This window comes from Schistocerca serialis, chromosome 7 (assembly GCF_023864345.2).
Source record: "Schistocerca serialis cubense isolate TAMUIC-IGC-003099 chromosome 7, iqSchSeri2.2, whole genome shotgun sequence".
Taxonomy (NCBI): Eukaryota; Metazoa; Arthropoda; class Insecta; order Orthoptera; family Acrididae; genus Schistocerca; species Schistocerca serialis.
In genome coordinates this window covers 276,548,774-276,575,497 of record NC_064644.1, presented here as the reverse complement: position 1 = coordinate 276,575,497, position 26,724 = coordinate 276,548,774, and the positions used below count along the sequence as shown (strand labels likewise).

Genomic DNA, 26,724 nt, shown 5'->3' with positions numbered 1-26,724 from the left:
TCGCGTGTTTTTGTATTTCTACAGCTTCTCTGAACACGCGCGTGTGATAGTGTTTCTCTACAGCCAGAACTTCCGTGGTTTTTTTTTATATTCCACAGAAACAGTAACAAAAATGGCTACAATGAAATGTCGGCGAATTTTATTACGTGGTCGATCTCACTCAGTGCGTGCTCTGCCACGGCCGATTACTCCACCTGCCCCAGCCTGCAATGTCGCTTATGTTCTTTGATCCTGGTGTTGATTGATCGTCCAGTCATTCCGACATAAACTTTACCGCACGTGTGTGGTATACGGTACATTCCCGACATTGCAAGTGGGTCCCTTTTCTGCTTTGCCGATCTAAGACACTTTTTGACCTTCCTTGTCGGTTTAAAAATCTTTATTCCATGTTTGCGCAATATACGGCTGATTCTGTCCGTCACTTTAGGAATGTATGGCAGAAAGGCCGTACCCGATATTTCTTTTTCTGATTCCTTACTTCGCCGAGTGTTTGGCTCTGTTACACTTCTAATATAATTTGTGGAGTGCCCATTGTTCCTCAGAACACTTTCCAGGTGTTGCATTTCGCGTTTGAGTTGCTGCGGCTCACATATTCGTCCTGCTAGTGTTACGAGCGTATTAATCATGCCACCAACGGCAATGGAGGGTGAAGCTTTGATAATGCCAGCCACTCGTGCTGGCGAAACGTCAGAAAAATCATTAGATGTACGTCGGCCGAAGAACCCGAGACAGAAGCCAATGGGCAGGTTGTCAATCATGTGATGCTCCACTGCTGAGGTAATTTGTGGAAGTGAAGTGGTGAGCGTGCAACCAGCGCAGTAATGTGGGTCGACGTGGAGACGTGACACAATGACAAAAAGGACCTACTGTATTTGAATGTGCCCTTCACTTCATTGTGAACGAAGCTACACCAGTTGTTGGTATTGTAATACTTTCATATAATTTTATACACAGTATGTTATATTCCAAGCTAAAATTTATGAAAAGGAATTACTTTATCTTCGATGTTACTACTGATAAGTACTAGCTCTGAATGTATAATTAAAATTATTTTCCTTAGGAAGATTTGAAATTACGAATTATTTAGCACACTTAAAATTTATGTTATTAATTACGCAATCCAGTGCTGTTTACTACGTTTATTTCTGGATTCATCTATGAAAATATAATGGAAAGTAATAGAAATTCATTTCTCGAGGAAAACTGTAAATCCTTTGGAACGTGGTTATTACCGCAGAGTGAAGGAGTAGTAAGCATGTCTCTGACGTGATCGGACTTATTTTCGTATTTTGGACGAACAATGTAATTTCGATTTTGTTAATGTGAAAATTCAAAAGACTGTATGACATACTAAAATGTAACGAAATATATTAACGTAACAATAAAAATTCTGCAACAAGAACCTTAAAATTTATTTATATCAGTTCCACCATGAGAACATAAAATGCTTCAAGAATCAGAGCCCTAGACAAGAAGAACTGGAGCCAACTCTGCACAAAGAGCTAGGTAAACTAAAAAGTTTATTGTAATCTTACTCCTCTCAAATCTTCGGAAAAGACTTTGCTTATTGTGGACGATAACTGGAATTAGAAGGAGTGGGGATATTACACACTGTTATAAAATTCTGCTCGTATATTTTTACAAATTCTGTCGCCGGAAAAGTAACAGTTGTACAGCTTAACGGCAAGGGGAATGCAATAGTGGAAGCTAAAAATCTAGGAAGCAACGTGGTGAGCTTAGGGCTCGAGATGCGACAGTGCTGTCACGTGCCTGCGACACGCGGGGGTGTCGTGGTAGACGTGGCAGGCGGCGATTTACCTGTCCCCCGGGGCTGCTGCGTCTTCATTACGGCGGCGTATCGCGTTAAGCCCCGGCCGCGAGCGGAGACGCCGTCGAGGTCGCCTTAATGGAGCCCACACGCCCGCCAGCCACGACTCGCCCCGTGGCTAAGCGTTTTAATCTGCCGCCGGCCGCCGTTACCCTCACACGAGGCTCAAACTCCCGCTTACACCGCAGCTGCGCGGCTAACGCCGCCTCCACTTTCCGGGCGACTAAGCGCATCACACTGCCAATTAATCAGCATGTTTCTGCGAAGATTATACCTATCAGCCAGAATATTATGACCCACGACCTACAACCGGTGTAAACTTGTCCAGACAATAGCAGCGTCACCTGGTGAGGAATGACTGCTACTCAAACACAAGCAAGGTGCATGTAGCATTAGCGAGCGTGCTGTCCGTATGTAGAGTGAGGAAGGCGCTCTGTCTCTTATTATTATGGCTTGGAGGCTTGGCACGGGCATTCCGGAAACTATACAACCTGTCGTCTGTTCGAAGAGTGCTTTGGTGAGTGTCTTCAACACGTGGAAAAACTAAGGTGAAAACACATCCAGACGTCGTGGGGTTGGGCTGACACCCCTCATTATAGATGTCAAACTTCGTAGGCTGGAAAGACTGGTAAAACAGAACAGGCGGCGAACTGTGGCGAAACTAACATCAGACTTTAACGCTGAGCAGAGAACAAGTGTGTCTGAACACACAGTGCACTGAACACGCCTAATGATGGACCTCTGGAGCCGCAGGCCCATGCATGTGTCAATGTCAACACCACAGCGTCTGCAACTACCACTTAAATGTACACATGACCTTCGGCACTGACCGTTGACGCAGTGACAGAGTGTTGAATTGTCTGATGAATCCCAGTAATTTCACTATCATACCGAGCGGAGCGAGCGAATCCGTGTCTTCCAGGGCAGCAGCTCCTTGACACCTGTACTGCAGGACGGAGACAAGCTTGCGGCAGCTCCGGTCTGGGGAACATTCACATGGGCAGCCATGAGTCTAGCTCAGCTCATGCAAGACACCAAGGCCAAGGATTATCGTACACTGGTTGCAGACCACACACATCCCTTCATGGTAAGCATGTTTTGCGAATGAAGTAGTGTTTTTCAACGAGATAATGGACCATGTCACAACGCCAGAGTGTGATGGAGTTATTCGAGGAAAATAGGTGCGAGTTCCAATTGATGTGCTGGCACCCATCTCACCAGATCTGAAACTGATCGAACACATCTGAGGCGTGATTGAACATGGCGTCAGAACTCGTCGTCCTCTGCTCGGATGTGGTACCAACTCCCTCCAGCAACCTACCAAGGCCTCACTGCTTCCATGCCACGACGCGTCCCCACTGTTTTATCTGCCAAAGGTGAACATACGGGCTACTAGATAGGTGATCACAATGTTCTGGCTGATATGTCTATAATTTCACCCTATGCCACGTCGGGGCATGACATATTGTGCCGGTTACAAGTCGACACGATTAAAGTGATTTAATATGAGCGCAGAAAGACTCTAATGAGCCAAAACATTATGACCACGTCATTAACAGCTTCCACCTCATAGCCTCCTATACGAGAAGCTCATTTCTAAAATTTAGCTAATCCGAAAAATTGAAGAGTGAGACAACAGGTTACAGCATTACTTAGAGGAGGAGATTATTGTTTAACGTCCCGTCGACAACGTTGTCACTAGAGCGCTCGGATTAGGGAAGTATGGGGAAGGAAATCGACCGTGTCCTTTTAAAGGAACCACCCCGGCATTTTTCTGAAGCGATTTAGGAAAATCACGGGAAACCTAAATCAGGATGGTCGGAAGCGAGTTTGAACCGCCATCCTCCCGAATGTGAGTTCAGTGCGCCACATCTCTCGGTAGCACTACTTAGAACCATTACCTACGTAGTAAGAACTGTTACGTAAGCCAGAACGTACCATATCCGTTACATCTTTCACCTCAAGTCTTGCTGTTCATATCGAAGAGTACTATATCCAGTCTTACTTCGTTTCCATGAAGTGCCAAATCCAGGCAGCCAATCTTGGCTCGTCTTGATAATAATGTCACATACAACGTGGCCGAGATTTGTTTACATGACATTGTATGTTGTAAGGACGTGATGGCGTTTTTTATGTTCGTTGTGAGTTTTTAATGAAATTATGAAGTCTGATTAATAAAATACTGTGATTCGCCAACAGAAACTCCAGAACAACAGTTACCAAACTTAAGGCAATTTTCTGCCAAAACATACAAAATCCATTTTTATTTATGCAGTAACAATTAAACAAATCGAGTGGTCCAAGGCGCTGCAGTCCTGGACTGTGCGGCTGGTCCTGGTGGAGGTTCGAGTGCTCCCTCGGGCATGGGTGTGTGTGTGTTTATCCTTAGGATAATTTAGGTTAAGTAGTGTGTAAGCTTAGGGACTGATGACCTTAGCAGTTAAGTCCCATAAGACTTCACACACATTAAAAAAAATTAAACAAATAAACATTTAACAGAGATACTTGGCGCAGTGTGTCTCAACATCTGTCTGAATATAACAGCAAAGCTACAAAACAAATTTTCTGATGTTATTGTAGTTGTAAAACATTTTTTGTTTCTCCTGTTAAATAAGATTTTATGGATTTGGCACCTTTTGGAAATGAACCATTATTCTCTGAGTGTAACCAGAAATTAGCTAGTATCCCCTTCCTCCATGTTCCACCTCGCCGTAAGATGTACATCCACATCGCTCTCAACTGATGAAATAGACTAAAATGGAATGGCTTATGATGTGACGAGTATTGACAGCGTCACAGTAACACTCATTAGCGTGTTCGGCCCCTATATCTCCAAGGAAGTCACTCTCGGAAGAGCTACACAGAATTTATTGTGAAGCTGCCAATACCCAGGACAATATATGCCATTATATTTTACCCTATTTTATCAGTTGGCAGTGATGCGTATGTAAGTCTTAAGAAGACCCGGTTGTAAGGAAAGTAACGTGTAATTCTACCTTTCTTATTCATGTTTTATTTTGATCGGTTTCGGTTCTTGCATTGCAGTTCTGATGACTAAGGTTTGACCTTTCAAACATGTAAATCTTAAGAGTTTTTTACATTGGAAACATGGGGTACAGTCGACATTTTAACACTGAATGTAGCAACTCCGACCTTGTATCCATCATGGATAAACTCGAACATGAAATGCAGTTAGAAGGGATATATGAATAGACAATTCGATGGATCGTGGATCAAGCAATTTCTCAGTTAGAAATTTAGAAACAAGTCAGAGACAATTCCATGATGGAAGGTGAGTAGACGGTGTTAGAAAACATGTAGCCCCAACATGGGAGCATATAACTGGCAAAAAAGTATTCATGTGAAAGCCTATAGGTACGTAAAATGGCTGATGACAATGACCACTCTGACTACCATGATCGGATACGACTATCCCAACCTTCGACCACACCCTTTCACTCGGTTTTCATCATATTTTCAATCATCTTTATTTTCCCTAGTTTCGGCCTCTCACGAAATTTGTTGATTTGAGGGATCACGTTAGGCACTGAACCTTTCCTAACGCTGAAAATGTCACATGAAAGAACTCGGTAGTTTGTTTTTGAACGTAGATTATTGGTGAATGAGTAAGCACTTCCGAACTAGACGTGCGCATAAATACGTGTTTTCATTCCGTCATTTTCCTGCATTGTTTTAATCAAGGTTAATCTCGCTTTGCAGTTTATTGAAAACCATGAAAAGTATAAGCAAGATAAATCGCACATACGTGTCCTGCAAGTAATTTGCTCGATATATTTTGTTGGGCAAAGACATGTGACGTAACTTCATCTGTAAAGTACCGTTTCAGAAGACTGTGCCATATTTTTACGGGGAGGGTATCTGTCTCGTACGAATAATCTAGTAAATTACTCTCTCTAAGTTTGCAGCTTAATATGCACGGGTCGCAGTAGCAACGTTATTTCAGAATTCTTTACATTATTGCATTAAAAACAACAAAATCAGGTAGGTACTCTGTTTTTTCTTGCACTGGCGCTATGCGCAGTGTTTTTCGCAAAAACAAGAACAATAATTTTAAAAAAAAAAGCTTCAGAAGAAAAGTTCATAGAGTGCAGTCTCCAAATACAATGTTAACATTGTGCAAATGGAGGTCGCTTCTTTGTTTCTGTAAAAATATAACACGGGAAACCGTTGCCCTTTTTCAGTAAATTGCTTCCGAGTGGAATGACTTTTAAGCTGTAGCTTAACTTGCATTGGTGGAAAGTCATTAGCTTCCCTCTAGCTACAAAGTAACACAGCTCATTATTTCTGGACAAAGACAATGCAAACAGATTCGCAAGTACCATTTAACGACGAGGCAGAAAATTAGATTTTGCCCCTTCAGTCACAAACATATATTCTTCAAACGACGGATCGACGTTCCATAATATCTTCGTTTATTCACCTTGCTGCAAATTTCCAACCGTTTATAGCAAAGCCAGCAAACCGAGGCAGTGCCCTTTCAGCGCAAAATCTCTGCTATAGTCGTCGCGTCCTCTATGAATGGGAAAGCACAGAGACCTATGTAGATAATATTTCCAGAATATCTACATTAACAGCAGTTGCCTAAAGAGTACCTTAGCTGCCACTTTAATAATTTAGAATCGTATTTTCGGCTAAAAGTCTCTGCTGCCGAGTCGTGGGACAGGCGATCTAATTAATTTCTGGCGTGCAGGTCCCGCGGCACTTAGCCGGCGTGTTTGAGCTGCGTCGTCCGTTTACCTGGCAGCAGTTGGTGGCGCCTGAATAATTTGCAGCCCGCTGCTAAGGAAAAGGAGGCTCCAGCGATGCCAACTGCATCCTCCTCAAATATTCAGCAGCTGTGTGCGGACAAACAACCGCCGTCCACGAAAAACAGCTTCCCTCACACCGAAGCTCTCCAAATCTGTGGATTAGAGTTTCCGCTTAGAATAACACGCGAGTCTCTCTTGAGAGCATGTGGCTCGCATGCAACTACCAAGGCACGAAAAGATGTTCCACAGATTCATTCTTGGGACATTTTATCCACAGAATCTCTTTTCGCTACAGTGAAGAAATTATAAAATGTGGAATTATACGACTAACAACGGGACCTCCCCTACCCGTCATCACCTATTTTGTCGAAATTTGTGATATTTGCCGGACTTGGCCGGAAATGAAACTGGCAGAAATGGGAGCTCCTGAGGGTCAAGCGTTTAGAAAAAGTAGGATTTTTGGCAAGAAATGAGCCGTTTATAGAAGTATTCTTGGGTATAATGAAAATAACCAATTCGAAACGCGTTATTTTGAAATAAAAATGACTTTGAAGCCATAATGTTTTATTTTCAATATGAGGCATTTGTGTTAGCACTTACCGGGCAGCGGCTGGTGCAGCGGAAAAGTACAGAACGGTAAATGGGAGGTCGTACGATAGAGCCATTATACAGGAACCTTTCTTTTTATTTTCAATTTTTACTATACTTACACTGCAAATGAACCTTAACAATGCTCAGTCTATTGGAGTTATTAATATTTTCATAAAAGGCATGAGAAAGAAAGACAAAGCAAAATTTAAGATTGTAAATAAATTTCCAGGAAAGGATTGTAAGCCATACACGAGATATTCGTATGTAAAATTAGGTACTTTTATTACTTTACAGTTGATGATTTACAAGGACTGGGATGCTATCAATCATTAAAACAAGGGGAGCCATGATTGTTCGGCATTTTGCACAGGTTATAAATGCCACATTTTTATAATTACATAGTTGTTTTAAGGTTTTTTTACAAAAACAAACTTGAGTATAATTCGTAAGAGGTTTTCTCTCATCCTACCGTTTGGTAGAAAACCATGCTTAACGTATCCTTCCGCCAACTACTGGCGATTGGTGATGTACAATGGAATGTATTTCGATGTAGTTTGCTCGGAAAGTGATTTCATTTTCTTTCTGCATGGACTGATTTTACCTGCACCGTGAACCTGTTATTTGCGTGAAGATGCCGAGGGCTGTTCAAAGGTTAAAGTAAAACTAATGGAATATGAAGTTCTGTATAGTTCGTAACGTTACCATATGTAGGTGACCAATTCGGCTGCCTAGAACTGTTATGAGGTGAGGTGAATTTGTTGTATGGCTGAACGCTAGCGGACTCAGGGTTCAAGGTGTGCCGCTGCAGTTCCAGATAGATGACTGGCACGGGCGAGTCCAGTTACAAAGGGGAGCAATGTGACCGGCAGTAGGTAAATACCAGAGCTGGGAAATTGGAGGCATGTAGCTCGCGTGACCTTTGTGCAGGATATGCACAAAAATGGCGGAGTGCCAGAGATGCTGAAAGATGACGTTTTACAGCTCTTTCACAATCTATAACAATTTACAATCCAATATTAAAGCACATCTGAATCATTTGCGATATTAGTAAAATGTTGAGAATCTAATATTTTCTGTATCTTTAAAACTACAGAACTTAATACTTCACAGCAAAAAAAAACATTTTCACAATGAACCTCTGAATTAACAACTTTCAAACACTTCATGCGATTTCAACATGCAATATCAGAGATGACAGCGTTTCTCTATAGCTATCATCTCTGAAAGCTACATATCTGTATTTTATTTCTTGATTTAAGAAGTTTTTTATATCTTTTCATTATGCAACTGTTTGCCGGGACTTCATATCTTCCACAGTTACACAGCAAATGAGTAAAGCGTGAATACCTTACATTTTGTCATACTTGTGTATTTACTTAGTGAACAGTTTACTATTTTGCCAGTAACCTTATTCAAACAACTGATAATACAAAATCATAGTAATTTAAGAAGTGGTCAGTCGCATGTGTTAGCTGACACCATCTTTGCAAAAGAGTGCCAAAAGTCGCTTCTGACAAGCTGGCCAAAGTAATTGTTTAAACAGTATTTAACAACAATCAGTTTTCGTTTATCATGAGCACAATTGTGCAAGCCTGCCTTTTGTGTTTATGGTCAAATCTTTATGCATATTTATTGTGATTGGTCCGAGGGTAGCCGTATATTTACAACATTTATCTGTTTAAATATTGTCATAATATATTAGTTTAATCTGGGAAGTGGTCAAAATGACCCACATCATGTCTGTATGACTTAAGAATGATGTATTTTTGTTGGGAATGGCCTTCAGCCGAAGGAAAAGCAGACCGTAGTGAAAAACGATGGGAGCAAGCGAAGAATGGAACTTTTTCGAGTGAAGAGCTCGAGGGAGCGATTATGGACACTTTTACATGAGTTATGAAAGTAGGAAGACCTGCCTGTGGTATTGGATCATGGAGGTGATTGATTTGGGTGATGAAGAGGCGCTACAATACTTCAACTTCTGAAAGAAGAAATCCAGCAGACCTCCTCTGAATTGCTTGGATGTCTTGCTTCAATCCGACCAGGTACGGATCCCAAAATCTCGAGCAGTACTCAAAAATAGGTCGCACAAGCGTCCTATGTGCGGTCTCCCTTCCAACTGAACCACTCTTTCCTAAAATTTCTCCAGTAAATAGAAGTCGACCTATCGCCTTCCTTATCACGGTTCTCACATTCTTGTTCCATTTCATATTGCTTTGCAACGTTACACCCAGATATTTAAACGACTTTGACTGTGTCAAGGAAGACACTAGCAAGATTGTATCCGAATATTACAGGTTTGATCTTCTTAATCATCCGCATTAACTTACATTTTTCCACATTTAGGGCTAGCGGCCATTCATCACACCAGGTGCAAAATATGTCTAAGTCGTCTTGTATCTTCCTACAGTCACTCAACTTCGACACCTTACCGTACACCACGGCATCATCAGAAAACAACCGCAGATTGATGTCTACCCTGCCCTCCAAATAATGTATGTATACAGATAACAACAGCGGTCCTGTCACACTTCCCTGGGGCACTCCTGACGATACCCATGTCCCTGATGAACACTCGCCGTCAAGGAAAATATACTGGGTTCTATTATTTAAGAAATCTTCGACCCTCTCACATATCTGTGAACTTATTCCACATGTTCGTGCCTTCATTAACAGCCGGCAATGGGGCACCATGTTAAATTTTTTATGGAAATCGAGAAATATGAAATCTGCCTGTTGGCCTTCAAAATGGTTCAAATGGCTCTGAGCACTATGGGACTTAACTGCTGTGGTCATGAGTCCCCTAGAACTTAGAACTACTTCAACCTAACTAACCTAAGGACATCACACACATCCATGCCCGAGGCAGGATTCGAACCTGCGACCGTAGCGGTCGCGCGGTTCCGGATTGTAGCGCCAGAACCGCTCGGCCACTCCGGCCGGCTGTTGGCCTTCATCCATAGTTCTCAGTACATCATGAGAGAAAAGGGCAAGCTGAGTTTCGTACGAGCGATGCTTTCTAAAACCACGCTGATTCGTGGACATAAGCTTCTCAGTCTCAAGAAAAGTTATTATCTTCGAACTGAGAATATGTTCAAGGATTCTGCAGCAAACAGAAGTGAGGGATATAGGTCTGTAATTTCACGGGTCCGTTCTTTTACCCTTCTTACGTACTGCAGTCACCTACGCTTTTTTTTCCGTCACTTGGGATTTTGTTCTGGGCAAGAAATCACGATAAATGCGAGCTAGGTAAGGGGTCAATGCTGTAGAGAACTCTTTGTAAAATCGAACTGGGATTCCATCCGACCTGGTGATTTATTTGCTTTCAGTTGATTCTCTACGCCAGATATGCTTATTACAATATCGTCCATACGGGAGTCTGTCCGATGGTCAAAGGGCGATATGTTTGAACGATTCTCCTTTGTGAACGATTTCTTGAACGCGAAATTTGAAACTTCGGCTTTCATTTTGCCACCTTCAGCTGCCACACCAGACTGGTCAACCAGGGAGTGAATGGAAGCCCTAGACCCTCCTAGCGATTTTACTTAAGACCATAAGTTTCTCGAGTTCTCTGCCAGATCTTTCGTTAAGGTGTGACGGTGGTAGTTGTTGTATGCATCGTGGATAGATCTTTTGACATACGCACGAATCTACCAACTTTCACTTGTCGTCATTTGTGCGTTCCCTTTTGAACCGAGAGCGCAACAGCCTCTGCTTCCTCAGCATCGTCCGAATTTCATTATTAAATCATGGTTAGGTATATTCCATCCTTTACCCATTTACTAGGAACACAGCTCTCCACGATTCATTGTCTCAGTGAGATGCTAGTAACTGTTTATCTGCTCTTTCTAGTAAAAACTCTCTCCTAGCCTTCTTGACCGATTTATTAACTTTCGTAATCATAGTTGCTATAATGACATCATGATCGCAAAACCCCGTTTCTGTACTGATATAGTAGATAAGCATGTAGCCAGTGCCGAGGAGTACTCCCTGTAAAACCTAACTGGGATGCCAAATAAGGCTACAGGGCAGAACTGCATCAAACAAGTCCCGAAGTCAAGGAACAGGGCATTCCACCTTTCCAACGTTTGTAAGGACACTATCCTGGTGATGTTCATCCCACATGCTGATTACCCCAGTTCTTTCCCGGTGTCATACTTGATAACTCCTATCTTTCCCTACTCGTACAGTCCGTTTGTAGACGGCGTCGGCCTCGGCTGTGTTGGCTGAGCGCGAGTGCTTTCCCCTGCTGCTCTTCTCGCAGCGCAGCGCCTCTGGTCGGCCCCCGGAGAGCGGGCCCGCTCGCTCGCGCCGCGCCGCCTGTCCGCGCTCGGCCGCGCGTGGAGATAAACCGAGCCGCGGTACGCTCAGGCGGCGCCATTGTGCGCGGTTAATCCTAATGAGATCTGCCGTCGGCGACGTCTATCTCCGCGTCCGCCACCTTTTGTTGCGCCCACAAGAGCTGTTGCCTCAGACCGCCACCTCCGCTCTACCGGCAAAACACTGAAGGCCTAATGAGAAGGAGACGGCTGTTTTATTCTCACTAGCACATCAGTTGGTCCGTCGCGTAGCTGAGTGGCCAGCGCAGCGGACTGCTATGCGGAGGACCCGGGTTCGATTCCCGGCACTGTCAGGGATGTTTCCTTGCTGGGAGGACTGGGACAAGGTGCCACCTGCTGCACTACTTCACCGAGCAGTGGGTGTGCTGGCCTGACGCCCCTCATACCTCACCCAATGACTCCACTGGCATAGGATGACACAGACGTCGGAAGGTATCAATGAGCGTGCCAGGGCCTGTCGGTGGAGATCATATTTACGTTACATCAGACGCTATACAGAGCAGCCTGTCGTTCCAGCACTAGTTTTAATTCGATCCTCAGGCTTCTGAATAGTCCTTCCTCGATTATTTATGCCTTTTCTAGGAAAAGGAACGACATACTAAACATGTACATCGCTACTTTGCTTGTCCGATGTATCCGATCTTCCAGGCCTGCCTAACGTAACACGTAAAATTACGTAAGACAGAAATTTTTATATATTATTCCAAACAGCAAATGTAATAACTGATGAGTTTGCACGAGAAAGAGTAGAAAAATCATATTAAAAGTAATAAGAGTAATGTCACTTGAAAACAAAAAACATATTTTTATGTGGGCTATGCAGCAGCAGTATATAACGTATAATTTGTGTCTTGTTCTTGTTCACACGTTTTTCGCTACATTACTTGTATTGTCGGCTCAATCGAGGTATGACTCATGCAAGTGTGGATTTTTCTTAAAGCCGAAAATATACGCATAAAAAGGACTTCGAATTAATCTTTCATAAAAATCAGTCACCTACTTATGACCCTGAGATGTCCATTTTTCTTGCACCTAACGCTGATACGGTCGCAGGTTCGAATCCTGCCTCGGGCATGGATGTGTGTGATGTCCTTAGGTTAGTTAGGTTTAAGTAGTTCTATGTTCTAGGGGACTGACGACCTCAGATGTTAAGTCCTATAGTGCTCAGAGCCATTTGAACCCAGCGCTGATTAGCTTTATCGTTGCATATGAGACACGAAACTGAAATTGCTGCGACGTTTTAAGTCAGTAAGGTAATTAACCTTTTTCATGCATCAAAAATTGGTAGATTTCCAAACTCTAAATACCAACGATAGTGCGGAAACCGTTTCGCTAAAGTGAAAAAAAGTTGTTAACACAATAGGCTTCGACGAGAGACTTATGTTCTGGCAACCAACAAAAATACACTCACATTCAGAAAAAACAGATCTTGAATGAGTAGAAATAGGACGATCATATTCACGGTACACGTACATTAGTATGTTCTGCAGAAATGATTAGCATTTCAGTCACCTCAGTTCAGCATGCGAGGCAAGGGTCCACAACTTGTTCCATGCGCGATAGCATCGACGCGTATAAGTCGCGAACGACGTCCTGTGGTACTGCCATCCATGCTGCATTCACCTGGTTTAAAAGTTCATCTGGCGTGGGGTCACCTGTCGTTTCACCACATCCCACACATTTTCGACTGACGAGAAGTCTGGTGATCTGGCGGGTCAAGGCAAAAGGCTGACATCCTGTGACACCAAGAAGGCACATGTTCTCGAAGCAATATGTGGTCGTCTTTCATGTTGCTGTACCAGAATGAGCTTTTCACTCTGCAGCGGATTGTGCGCTGATATGGAACTTCAGTTTTAATCTGCCAGGAAGTTTCATGTTTCTGCACATTCGTCAGAGATAGGAGGAGAAGTGGACGGTGTGCGCATAACATATGCCGTAATAAACGGAGACGGACTGTCACTCCTGATGGCGTACGATGAGTTACATCGTTCCACTATTGTGCCGAACCGAGGCGCAGGCAGATCTGTTCTACAATGCTGTTCGGATTAGGTGTCGACCTACTACTAGGGTGGAGGGGGGGGCTGGGGGCAGGGGTGGTCTAGGTTGTTTGACCTGACCCATCTCGTCGTGTTCTACGTCCTTCCGTGAACCATTCTGCTCACACCCGTTGCACTGCCGAAACACTTCCAATCATACGAGCAGCAATTTTCCTGATGGATGCATCACATACTCTCAGGCCTGTAATGTACCCTCTTTCAAACACTGATTTGAGGGTTCTGTCCACGCACATGTCTGCGAGGCATCCTGCACGTTTGCTCAAGCCACACTCATCCATTAACTTATGTTTATAGTGACAACGAGAGCTCCAGGCACATTTACTGGTCAGTAGTGTTGCGCCGCGATATCGATGTTGAACATGACCCCGATAGCCGAGGTGACTCAAATGCTAATCATTTCTGCAGAACATGCTAATGTACAGCTCCTGCAAATATAACCGTACTATCTGTAGTCATTGTAGGTGTTCTGTTTCATCTGAACATGAGTGTATATACGCTCCTTGGTCTGACTCCCGGCCGATTTAAATGTTAGTTTTAAACTTTAATTTGCTTAGTGTGGGTCTGTGGTAATTACATACTGGAAGACCTTTCATAAAAATGTGACTAATAACTTGACAAAAAACGACAGTTAAACACAGGCGACCTTCCTTTTTGTGAGGTTCCTCCATACGTGCTACTACATTGCAACACAAAACAAAATTACGCAACGACCCTGGTCACGTTATAGTAGCACTGAATAATTCTAACAACCCGAGGTAACCTCACACCAAGCGATCATAGAAACATTTTCGGATGTTTTTCCCTCTCCCGACTAGTATGTGGGAAAAATGAATATCTGAATGGTGGTGGTGGTGGTCAGTGTTTAACGTCCCGTCGACAACGAGGTCATTAGAGACGGAGCGCAAGCTCAGGGTAGGGAAGGAAATCGGCCGTGCCCTTTCAAAGGAACCATCCCGGCATTTGCCTGAAACGATTTAGGGAAATCACGGTAAACCTAAATCAGGATGGCCGGAGACGGGATTGAACCGTCGTCCTCCCGAATGCGAGTCCAGTGTGCTAACCACTGCGCCACCTCGCTCGGTGAATATCTGAATCTTTCCCAACGAGCTCTGATTTTTCTTATCACGATGGCCATTTCTCCCTATATAGGTGTCAACAAAATGTTTTCTCCTTCAAAGCAGAAAGTTAGTTATTGAAATTTCGTGTAAAGTTTTCACTTCCACCTCAACTCGCTCATGATATCCATGACATTCTCTCCCCTATTTCGCGGTAAAACAAAACGAGCTGCCTTTCTTTGATGTGTTTCGATGGCCCCCGTTAGTCTTATCTAGTAAGCGTCCCATACTGCGCAAGAATGCTTCAGAAGAGGATGGACAAGCATAGTATAGGCAGTCTCTCTAGTAGATTCGCGACACCTTCTAAGTGTTCTGCTAACAAGGAACAGTTTCTGATACTTCTTGTCCACAACACTTTCTGTGCAACGTTTCCAATTATTCGTGACTGTAATCTCAAGGAATGTAGTTGAATCTAAAACTTTTAAATTTCTAATATTTATCGTGTAACGAAAATTTAACAGAATTTTCTTTGCTCTCGTGTGGAGGATGATCTCCACCGTGCAGATATCTTGTGTAAATCGTTTTGTAATTCGTATTGATCTTCTGATGAGTTACTAGGCGATAAACGACAGGATAAACTGCAAGCAAATGCTGTCTATCCGAGGAAAGATGAAGAAGTCACGGAGTGCCGTGTTGGAACAATACGCGGGAGAGAGTGGGGGAAACAGCCAAAATCTGATAGCCCAAATAAGTAGCACGTCTGTGTTCTGTCTCGAATAAACTGGTGCGCTGTCGTGGAGTTACAACAAGTCTTCGGACAGCGCGTCTCATGGTACTTCGTCTTGAAAAGAGGTTTCGGTAGAGTATTCCTGTGACGTTTTCCCCTTTATAGGCATAGTCTGTTAATACCAAATCATGCCACAACATAAAAATGCCACTACATGTAAGTAAAAATATATTTTAGAAAAATTAAACAACGCTACAAGCAGGGCGATGCACATCAACCTTTACGAGGGCACGCTGGAATGTAATTTCTCCGCATTTTTAATTTAAACACTCTTAGATGTTTTTAAATAAAGCAAACCTTATTAACATTGTACATCTCTATTCTTCATGTCTACATATTTCCAGCTCTGTGCCGCTAGGGGACTCTAAACTTTCGAGTGTAGCTGTGTCACTGTGGTGGCAGTTACTGCTGCCGCAGATGCAGTACGACGCGGCGGTTGTGCTAACTGCTGCTCGAACGGCTACTGCAGTTGCAATATGAGGCACCAGAGCCATACGCCGACCAGTACGGCCTCCCCTCTCGGTGGTGTCACGTGGTCGTCCAGAGCCTGTTCTTCTTGCCTCCGTACACTGTGGTAAACACCTGTCAGCAATCACGTACAGTGGCTACAGTCTAGCCAAGTATTTCTGCAACATCGCAGCTTCTTGTAGCCCTATTACACGACCTCGTTCAAACTCCGTGGGGTGTTGATAATGGAGCCAACTCACCACGTCCAATCCCACGACCGTCACAGCGTAATTCCAAGCAAACCTGATTTGCATCCTCATAATGGCCCTAATAGCACCAATCTTATGCGACCCGTTAGCAACTGGAACAGACAGCCTCCTTCACTTGTGGAAATACGCAATCTTTTTTTTCTTCATGTTATAAAGGAAAGAAGGAAACTAATACCAATAGAAAGTTCTCCGTTGAACCTTTGTGTACTAAGCCTTGACAGAATAAAAACCTGAAATTTGTCTGATAAATTAGAAGTTTCAATATTCAATTTTGTTATTGTACATTCCAATCACTACCGCACATTAGGCATCCCAGGGTTACTGCAAAGATGACATTCTGCACCTGATAACGCCTGCAAACTTCACCGTCTCTGGTAGTTAGTCTGCGAGGTCTACGGGAAGTATTCTCGGTGCCTTCTGGTGGACGGACCAACGAGAACCCTGTCCGTTCACAAGGAACGCTTGGAGCCGGCGTTTGAATGGACACTTGCCTTCCGTCGTGTAGTGAAAAGACGTGTTGAATGCTGCTGCTGGTCGCTGCGTTTGCTGTATGGTGAGATAGTATCATGTAGCTGGGTTGTGTGTGGGTGGTGCACGTTTGCAGTACCATTTCGTTAATCATTCACGACGCGCTTGTAATATATCGTCAACTTTTCCTTAATTCGTGCTGCGAAAATGCTATGATTTCAGCGTGTTGGATTCGCATTCCACATGTGGTTACCTTTTTTTTGTGAGAGTGGTACATTACGAGACATGATACTGTATCGGTGTGAAAGCAAATAATCCTAATGGTGGTACAGTCAATTCACTGTTCCTATCAATGGAGCTTTCTAAATGCTTTGTGACTAGTATTAAACTTTGTTTGCCCATCGGTGTGGCCGTGCGGTTCTAGGTGCTTCAGTCTGGAACCGCGTGACCGCTACGGTCGCAGGTTCGAATCCTGCCTCGCGCATGGATGTGTGTGATGTCCTTAGGTTAGTTAGGTTTAAGTAGTTCTAATTTCTAGGGGACTGATGACCACAGATGTTAAGTCTCATAGTGCTCAGTGCCATTTGAACCATTTTTTTGAACTTTGTTTATTTGCTGTTATTACGTATTTTAACTTTGAGAGCCGGGTGCTACTTGTACAGTATCTGTATATTTACCTGATATTCTGAACTCAACTGCTTCAAAAATGTTCAAATGTATGTGAATTCGTGAGGGACCATACTGCTTAGGTCATCGGTCCCTAGACTTATACACTACATAAACTAACTTAAAGGAACTTATGCTAAGAACAACACACACACCCATGCCCAAGGGAGGACTCGAAACTCTGGCGGGAGGGGCCACGCAGTCCGTGACACGATGCCTCAAACCGCGCGGCCGCTAGGCACGGCTCAACTGTTTCAATTTATGTTTTAATGCTCTTGCTATTGCATTGCTCTGGCCACTTATTTGCTATACAGATGCACTAGTTTGACTTCTACTCCGCGTTCCTTTTAATTGTACAATCGCACGATGAAAAACGTAACCTTAACCTTCACCAGGTTACAAATTTCTTACTGCACTTCACATCAAAGCTAGCATTGATTAATACGAATATTATAAATTCCGTTCATTGCCTGATTTTCATCGGGTAAGGTAAGTCTTCATGCTGATGCAGATGGCAGAGACGTTGTGGTCTGTTCTACAGAAGTGTATGTGTTCGACGCATCATATCTGAGTCTTCTTACCACAGACTGGAGTTCCCATATCCATCTGGCTACAAGCCACATTGATTGAACACTTCCATATTTGCCTAGATAAGGTAATGATTCCTAATATCTACCCCGGTCCTAATTTCGTCCCCCTAGTAATCTTCGGTTTCCATAGCCAGTAAGAAATGTTTGGCTGCGAGTACATGCGTGAGTTCTGTCCTTTGTTTTGTCAAGACTGTTTTTTGTGTAGAGCGTGAGTAGCTGGCTTGTACGAAGGAATTAGTTTTTTTATGCTGAGGTGAGTTAGCGGACAAATTAACAGCCTGCAAATCCTGGTGTGAACAATGATTTGCGTTCAAATATTGCGCTGTGCTTCAATAGTGTCTTGCAGTTTCTGGTGTGTAGCTATGGTCAAGGATTTGGCCTGTGTTGGTGTGGTGGCCAATATAACGTCCGTAATTTCATCTCTCGTGCCGTTCCTATTTTCGTTTCGGGAACAAAATTTGGAACTGTTATTAAACATCGATTTTATTTGCTGTTTATAAAGATTACTTTTCTTTTCTGATACGCATAAAATCAAGGGGAGAGAAACGTATTCGTTGCACGAAATGCTTAGTCTGTTACACGAAATACGCTGTTATCCACGCAGACATACACTGGTGAGCCAAAGCATTATGACCAATTCCCACCGCGATGTTGAATGCCTCCTGGTGGTGTTGCGGGCACGTCACGCAGTAAGGAAAGAATGGAAGCGGAAGAAAGACGAATGGGCAGCCATTATAGCGAAGATACGGGCCGCAAATTCGGAAATCCACTGATATAAGCGGTTTTGACAAAGGGGACATTGTTGAGGCGCTCCGGCTGGAAAAAATCTCTGAAACGGCAAAGCTGGACGGCTCTTTGAGTACTACTGTCGTGAGCACCTATGGAAAGCGTTGAAGGGTGCGTGAAACAGCGCAAGGCCGAACGGTACTGGACGTCCATGTCTCATCACAAACAACAGAGGTCGGAGGAACCCCCACTGTGTAATCCAGGACGGGCAGCTATCTGTGGCGGGTCTGACGACAAAGTACACGTGCGGGCACGAGTGTTTAGGACCACGCCCTTCGAAGGTCATTGTAGGGAATGGATATCCACATCGTACAACGCTTACGTGTTCGTGTGCTGCCCCAGAGACATCGTCAGTTACGATTTCAGTGGGCACAACGTCACTGAGTCTTCACCGTGGATCAATAGAAACGTGTCGCCTGCCGAATAAATCACTAGCCGGCCGCAGTGGCCGTGCGGTTCTAGGCGCTACAGTCTGGAACCGGGCGACCGCTACGGTAGCAGGTTCGAATCCTGCCTCGGGCATGGCTGTGTGTGATGTCCTTAGGTTAGTTAGGTTTAAGTAGTTCTAAGTTCTAGTGGACTTATGACCTCAGAAGTTAAGTCGCATAGTGCTCAGAGCCATTTGAACCATTTGAATAAATCACTGAGCCGTGCTGCGGCTCGCGTTGGTGCTGTTTGCACGTTTCCGCCCTCTGTTGGAGGCCAGACTGCATCGTTTAGTTGGCATGGTTGCGGTTGATTGTCTCTTGTTGACTGGCGCCACTCCGTTTCACAAGCTTTGCCTGTCCGCTAGTTGCAGCAGCGGCGGTTATCGATATGTAGTAACTGTTGCCCTATCTTTAGGGCGACGTCGTCGTTTTTCCGGATCGTGTGAGTGGGCCAGTTCGGTTGGGGACCTAGGAGAAGCCAGGTCCGCGCAGTGTGGCAACACGCCGCGACTGCTGGCAACACGCATGGTCTGCCGGATGGAAGGGCTCTGAGCACTATGGGATTTAACATCTGAGGTCATCAGTCGCTTAGAACTACTTAAAGCTAACTAACCTAAGGACATCACACACATCCATGCCCGAGGAAGGGTTCGAACCTGCGACCGTAGCGGTCGGGCAGTTCCAGACAGAAGCGCCTAGAACCGCTCGGTCACATCGGCCGGCCCTGATGGAAGGGTTGTGTTCACGAGGGTGCACGACTTCGTCGTAAACCGGATCCAGCAAGTCTTAAGATGAATGCATTTCAATCCAAGTACAGAAACCTCCACCACTGTGATATCTCACAATTCTCCAGTGACTTGGGTTCGTGTCGCTGCTCGTAGGGTCGCCGAGGCGAAGAGCAGCGAGTGTAGTGCTTGGGGAAGGCGGATCTGATTAGCTTTCCTCGACTTATTACTATTTACTGCGTTCAGGTTGTTACAATTTGTTAAGTTCAACCAGCGGTAATTTTTCTTGCCTGGTGGCCGCTAACGCCCCAGTTACCTGCCCTGGAGTTAGTGTATGTAACGGCAGTGTACATTTCCTCGCCTCGCCGTTGCTGTCCGGCGAGGCGTGTAGTTTTGACAGCTTTCTTGATTGTAGGCCAGTTGGTGATTCCTCTACTCTGGTGGTAGTGATTCCTTTCACGTTCCGGGGGCTCTAAACACAGTATTCTGGACGTAGTGCAGACCGCCGGTACCGGCTTGGGCTTCTTGTTCCACCGTTACATTTGTTTTATTGGACGTCAGGTAGCTTCAGCAGGATTATCACTAGTCATTCGTTAGACTGCCACTAGTCTGAGTGAAGTGAATGCAACTCTTGGTGTCCTATCTCATCGCTTGTGGAAGTCTTTGTTGCCGGACATTCTCAGAGGTCGATTCCTGGAGCACCGTCTGGGTCAGCTGCCTGTTTTTTTAACTAACTTTTGCTATTGTATTGGCTGCTTTATAGGAGGTTTCAAATTTTTTTTACATATTATTGCCGTTCCTGGCGTGTAAGGCCTCCAGTTGTGATTGTGGTCATTTGCCTTAAAATTCTCATTTGGTATTTGTGTTTTAGTAGTAACCTTTAAAACCTTATTTATTTCCATTCCTGGCGTCTGATTCCTCCTGCTGTGTTTGTGGCGACTTGCCTCTAATATTGCATTACCTGTAATTTGTAATTTGCAGCGAGTTTTAAACAATTCTTAAATTATTGCCATTCCTGGCGTGTAAGGTCTTCTGCTCAGATCAAAGTGGCTTGCTTTTAAAACATCTGTATTTAATGGTGTTTTGTTAAACTGTAACTCATTGAAAACACTATTATTAACACTGTTGTTTATTCCTTCATTAATAACGTGTGGTATTTTTTATTTATTGTTGAGTCTGGAATTACTGGGTTAAAATAAATTTTGTTTAATTGTAAAAGGCAACCAATAGTAACTGATTACGGCCACCTCCACAATCGCAACCGAATCCAGCCTTCCCTTGACTACCACCTGGTCTCAGTTGGATTTCCTGTTACGCCAGGTCCATGGTTGGGTCCTTACCCGTCGTCATGTTGGCGAATGGCTGCTTGAAACGTGCGCCGCTCCACAGATGCAGACCGTTGAGGACAGAATTAAGTGATGGGGTACACTGAGTTTGCTTTATGTGGAACCTATGGTAGCACTCAGAGACACCGCGACAGCGGTGACCTGCGTGATCATTATTGCGGACCATGCATCGATTCATGGTTGACGTCTTCTCTGATGGCGATGACATCTTTCACTGGGATAACTACTGTCGGCGACACAAGGCCAGAATCGTGCTACAGTGATTTGAGGAGCATGTTAGTGAACTCACATTGGTGTCTTAACCAGCAAACGCTCCTGGTCTCTACGCATTGGAACATGTATCGGGCGCCAGGTACGTGCCCACAAACCACACTTCCGTAATTTGCGGGAATTCTGTTAGTAGTTCCGGAAACCTATCAAGGAAATGCAGAACCCATCCAAGCAGAATGGCTGCGATACTGTGTTTGGAAACTGGACCAACACGCTGTTAAACAGGTGGTCATAATGTTTTGGCTCATCGGTGTAAAAATTCATATGATACACGTCTTTGGAAGGCTGAAAAAACTGAAAAGTTTGTTCATTCGTTCCTTTCAGATTGTTCATAGTAATGAAACTGCCTGGCAATGTTAGATGGGAAAAATACATTTCAATTAATTGTCCTTTAGATAATTTTTGGTGGAACGAAATTAAGAACACTTTTTTTGTCTTTCTGTTTTTGCCATGTTAACGTTTATGTCAAATACTGGCTTTAGTATGTTACAACAATCTAAATGTAACTTATCTTCAAGTGGAGAATAAATTCAGGAATATATATATATATAAAAATTTGTAGCCCTTTCCGTAACCTTCTAGGACTTACACAGATAATAAACGTACTAAGGTGAGGAACTTTGGGTCCCTACCTTAATAAATGTGACTTCTCATAGTCATTTAAATTCAGTTACTTCTTCCCATGCCTGCTATTAACCTTTGCACTCTTAAAGTAAGTGTTTTCTGCGCAGATAACTTTCTACAGTCCTTTTCTAGTCAGAACGCGTTCCTAAAATTAGTGCATTTGTCTATGATAACGCTTAGCTTTTCCACATCAGATCAGTCCAGGATTTACTTACACTCATAATCCAGACGTAAACCAGGCAGTACACTTACAAACTTAGTAGTTTTTCGACACATTATTTTGCGAAAATGGGCAACAGTAGAGCAGTCATTTGCTGCTCCAAAAACGTAATATTGATATGAATATATGAAGATGGTATCTGTTCTTTCGGACATGTCCGAAAGAACAGATACCATCTTCATATAGTTACGGCTAACCAGCCATTGACCTCCTTCTTCTGTGCTGGATGCACACGCATTGCCCGAACTCTTACGGGGCTCGATAAGATTGTCTGTCGCGAGTAATGAGTGTAATGGGCAGGGGCACTACGAATGTAGTGTGTGGACATTAAGTTGGGAATGTGGGTCTCAAGGGGAGCGTGCAAGGGATGAATCCCTGCAGTCGCACTATCCTCTTTGCTCTCGGTAGCTCAGATGGATAGAGCGTCTTCCATGTAAGCAGGAGATCCCGGGATCGAGTCCCGTTCGGGGCACATACTTTCAACTGTCAACGCATGTTGACAGCAAAGGGACTTGAGTTAGTTATATTTATATGAACGTTGTGATTTATTACACAAATGGATTTTACACAGGGCCGAGAACACTGTAATTAAGGCCGTTATCACTATTCGATAAGCCGACAGTTCAACTATAACGACTCCGCTGTTCAAAGAGTTACGAAGCGCTAAAGCAGTCAGGGAGAATTTCCTACCCTGGTTTATCTTAGACTTCAGCCTCTTAATCGCTCCAACCGCCAGAAACAGGAGGAGAAACTGAAATCAAGACACGGCCGAAGTTAAATCGCTCGAAAACTGACTTCCGACGCAGAATAATTGTTTCCGCTGCGAAAGCGCGACCGGGAGACGAACAATAACTTGGAGCTGTCGATGGTGAAGACGGAACGCCGGAAGCATTAAGACCCTCTAGCGGATCCGGTGACGGGAGGAAGTTTCCAGCAAAAAGCGAAACAGCAAGGACTGCGGGCGCCCGAACGCCCATTTATCACCCCCGGACTGAGAGCGCGTGGGTTCTGTATCAATTTCCCTGCCGTTTGTCTCTTGCCAATGTCTCGAGTTCCTCTTCCGCCACCCCACCGTCGCCATTTCCGCCATCGGCCACTACACCAGTAACGTAGCTACACCGGGGAGAAGAGTTCGACAGCTCATCTCTCCTTCTTCGCCGCTTCTCATTGTGTTACTTCTGCGCCAGTGGTTCCTCCGCCGACACAAATCGCTGCTTCAACCTAGAACATTTATTTCTTTCTCCCTCGGCGATTCAGCCGCTGTCGATTTGCGGTGAAGCCTTCCATTTATGTATCCGTAATAGCATCTATCGGTTACACTTTTGTCGAAGCTAAACACAGCAGTAAGCAGTGAAGGATTGGTCACCGAGATTCGTTGGAATACATTCTTTACTGAAGGATGGAATTTGATTACTAGACTACTCGAAGGTTAATTAACTATAGAGTAATTTTACTATTGATAGCAGTGTTGCGGAAAAGTATTTATTTTCCTTGATGCTGCAGTATAATATTGCCGTACAGGCTGTTGTATAAAATTAATACCTTATTAACTTACGATAGTCAGATGATAAAAATCAGTAGTTAACAGAGATTCCATGAGCAGCTCTTGGTTAGCGAATTTAAAAAAATCTCGCTTACGAGCTATCGGCAACACCTGCAGAAAACACGAGTTGTTTGATATCTTTGCCAGCAATGCTGAAAACTGGAATCACTTGTTCTAATATTTATGGACCTGGACTTATACGCCGATAATTAAGTAGTAAATTTCTGCGTGTTGCATTTCCGACTTCTGTTATTTCACAGTTGCTTGATTAAAAGTACCCTCTGGTTTAAAATGTTTCAGACTATCAGGAAGCTGGTAACTACATTGGTACGACGGCGTATCGAACATTCTTCACATTTAACGCCTACCAACTTATATCACTCAGGCATCAAGGACCGTCCTTCCTGCAACTGTCAGAAGAAGGAAGAACGAAATGTCAACCACTTTTCCTGCAGTTACTTCGAAGCGCAGCACAACTGCTTGGCGCAAAATCATGTGAAATTCCAAGTGCTCCTGTTTCATTGTCCATGACGATCCTGGAATATTCAAAGCCTTTTTTTGTTGTTTTTTTTACGAGTATATGACATGTATACATGAAATTTGGTGATCTATCTGTTGTTCGAAAATTTGGGAACTTGTGGTAAGTTCCTGTGGGATCAAACTGCTGAGGACATCGGTCCCTAGGCTTACACACTATTTAATCTCACTTAAACTAATTTATGCTAAGGACAGCACATACACCCATGCCCGAGGGAGGACTGGAACCTCCGACGGGAGGAGCCGCGCGAACCGTGTCAAGGCGTCCGAGACCACGCGGCTACCCCGCGGGGCTATCTGTTGTTGTTGTATAAACACTGTAATCTCCAGATCTATGCTTCTCAGTCTTTGCTGAGTTGTCTCTGTTATATTCTGTGTGTCATTGGAATGTCAGCATTCCTTAGCTATGTGTATTGAACCTGTGCAGAAATTGTAAATTAATTGAAATTTTTTTCACAGTATTTATATTGTGATTTCTCTGTATATTTTATTTTACACTCGTACCAAGCTGGTGCCAGTATGGTTCAATAAACCCAAACTAGATATAACAAAAAAAAGTTGTTTGATAGGCGCTATTAGTGAGACAGCATGTAAATAGGAATCGCCCGCAGAAACATGATTTTGTCACGTAGTAGATAAAAAGCGAAGTTCTTAGTTAACAGATGCAACCAGCAGAGAGTGTCGTCAGCGCAAAAAAAGTATTACGTGTTTATTACATTCCGGAAAATATTGTGACTAACTTCAATTTTCCATAATGACAGCTGGAAGTATTGACTTGTAAACAATATTGTAAAATGTCTTAGGCAAACTATCGCAATGATTATTGATAAGAGTAACCTTTATGTAAGATTATAATAATCTTTCATGTAATATTATGACATATAGTTCAAGATAATTCATGAGGACGTAGTGTCGCAAAACTTGGCAATATCAGTTGTTGAATTGAATGATTATTAAGTGTGACAGAAAATCCTCGTAATGAAAGTACAGCAAAGGCATTGAAAAAGAATCGCATGCTGGCTGTCGGACGAAAAACCCTTTTATAACTGACGTCATTTCTGAAGAAATAATAGGAACAATTGAGAATGGTGAAACCTCGCCAGTAAAAACAAGCTCTGACATCAATGTAATTATCGTGCCAGATATACTATCTGTTGAGAGATTCAGTAATTATTAGAAAATTATAATTCATTATTCATTACTGTGATAGCTGCTGCTCAGCCTAGGCGATTAGCAGTTTCGGTCGTTATGACTTATCACCCATCCTCAGATCTTTTCAGCTTAGTTACAATGTAACACGTCACTTTCGTCAACAGCAAAGGCAAGCTTCAACATCAATGTTAATGTTAACTTACTAACATTTGAGGAATTCTGAAGCTGTTGAGTGTTCATCTTGTTTGCAGCAATATTAGAAACGGATTAAATTTCAGTCAGATATTAATTTCAAAGTTGAAGAAAGGGCAAAGTTGCATGGAAGAAATCAGAAAAGGATTTACGCCAAAGTATCATGTTTGTCGACATTGTCAACGCTAGAGGCGAGCGATCTGTCATAATTTTTTGTATATTAATGATTAAAGATACTTGATGTCAAGATCGCAAACAGATTTTACTGTGACTACTAGTCTCAGCTACACAGAGCCATCTTCAGATCACAAAAAACAGTCTTGTTTAGTGTAATTGGCATAACGGCTTAACACATCACCACAAAATTTTGAGCGGCAACAATCATGCAGAAAGTATAGGTAGAATAATTTCACATATCATTCGTATAAATCAGTTAGAGCCAATGTCGTGAAATTAAGGCATTTTATCGTTAAAACTTAGAAACTGACATATGAGACAAGACAAGTAATGATTAAAAATGTCAGGTACTAAACTTTAACGATAGTTTTACGACCTCCTTTCTAATTGATTGCATATGAACGATATGCCAAACTATTTCCCCCTATAATTTTATATGAATGTTGTCACTGATATTATTATGACGATGTGTTACGTCATTATACTAATTACACAAATCGAAACTGTTTTTTTTTATGACCTGAAGATGACTCGTGTGTAGCTGAAACTAGCAGTCACAATATAATTTGTTTGCGATCTTGTGTTCGAGGATTTATAGTCCTTAATTTTAAAAAAAGATAAGAATTACCTGAAATTGAATTATTTTCTGTTATATTATCTTTATATCCATTATCGAATCTCAACAAACAAGTATTCAGTTGCTGGATATTCTGTTTGTCATATGCAATCCATGTGATCGTCTCATACATCGTGGTTGTGACAATACAGAAGAAAAGATAAAATCGAAGATATTGTATTAGAAATAGTTTCGTTCTTAAAAAGGTAAACGCATCATCAAAAATACCAAACATCCAAGTGTG

The 26,724-nt window shown here is 43.2% G+C and overlaps 1 protein-coding gene across 1 annotated transcript in view; it reads right to left on the bottom strand.

Moving 5' to 3' along the window:
* LOC126412309 (uncharacterized) overlaps positions 1-26,724 on the bottom strand; it is a 123,676-nt gene that overhangs the window by 22,498 nt on the left and 74,454 nt on the right. The gene's annotated exons all lie outside the window — the stretch shown is intronic.